The following is an 895-nucleotide window of genomic DNA, read 5'->3' as shown; positions in this document are numbered from 1 at the left end:
TATTTCATATGACAATTAAATTCCTTTAGCTGGAACTGCTTGAAGACACTTGTCTTAAAATGTTAAAGAAATTTATTAAATATTAATTTTGAGCGCACTTGTTTAATAATTTAATTTTGCCTATGTTATATTTTGTTAAAAGCCAACCAATTTAAATTATGGTTAGCATTTTCATTTTGTTTCAATCTCTAGATTCATACTTCATTTAAATTGTATTCAAACTTAAATGTCAAATTTACACTAAAACAAAAAATTTGCTCGTTGTATATCCCAAATTCCTTCTAAGCTTAAACTCTACCAAGAAATTTCTTTCTAGACTTCTTCAATAACTTTTTAAATAACTTTGATAAATGCGCAGATATACCCTTCCATGCAACATATTTTTGCATCTTGACAAAAATTGCATCTATTTGAACATGGTTTGTTCTCTAGGTTATTTATAAGTTTTGTATAATTTTATTTAGGCAATTATGTCTATATAGTATTTAAGTATGCTGCAAATGTTTTTGAGTCAAGCTCTAAGCTCCAAGTTTGTAAAATCCTTTTAAATGTTCTACCTAGACTTGGAATTCCAATAACTTTATGTATACCCTTCCTGCCCTCTAGTTTAATTAGGATAGACAGTCGATAAGCTTTTTGTGTATATATAGTCTGTCTGTCTTGAGTATCCCGCTTAAGTTTTTGATTTGAGCTCCAAGTTGAAGTTTAGCTTAGCGCAGTTCATGAAATCCTTTTAGTTTTATGATTGTTATTTGGGCAGCATATGGCCTGGCGTTTTGTATGGCGTTTGGCAAAGAGAAAAATTCTCAGTTAATGTTTTTTCTTTCGCCTGACTTTGCATTCTGCGTTTCAGTTTCCTTCGACTGGGTGTGCGGGCGGTTGGCTGAAGCTACTC

The sequence above is a fragment of the Drosophila virilis genome, chromosome 4, assembly GCF_030788295.1.
Source record: "Drosophila virilis strain 15010-1051.87 chromosome 4, Dvir_AGI_RSII-ME, whole genome shotgun sequence".
Taxonomy (NCBI): domain Eukaryota; kingdom Metazoa; phylum Arthropoda; class Insecta; order Diptera; family Drosophilidae; genus Drosophila; species Drosophila virilis.
The sequence above is the reverse complement of the archived record's forward strand: the minus strand, read 5'-3'. Positions refer to the sequence as shown.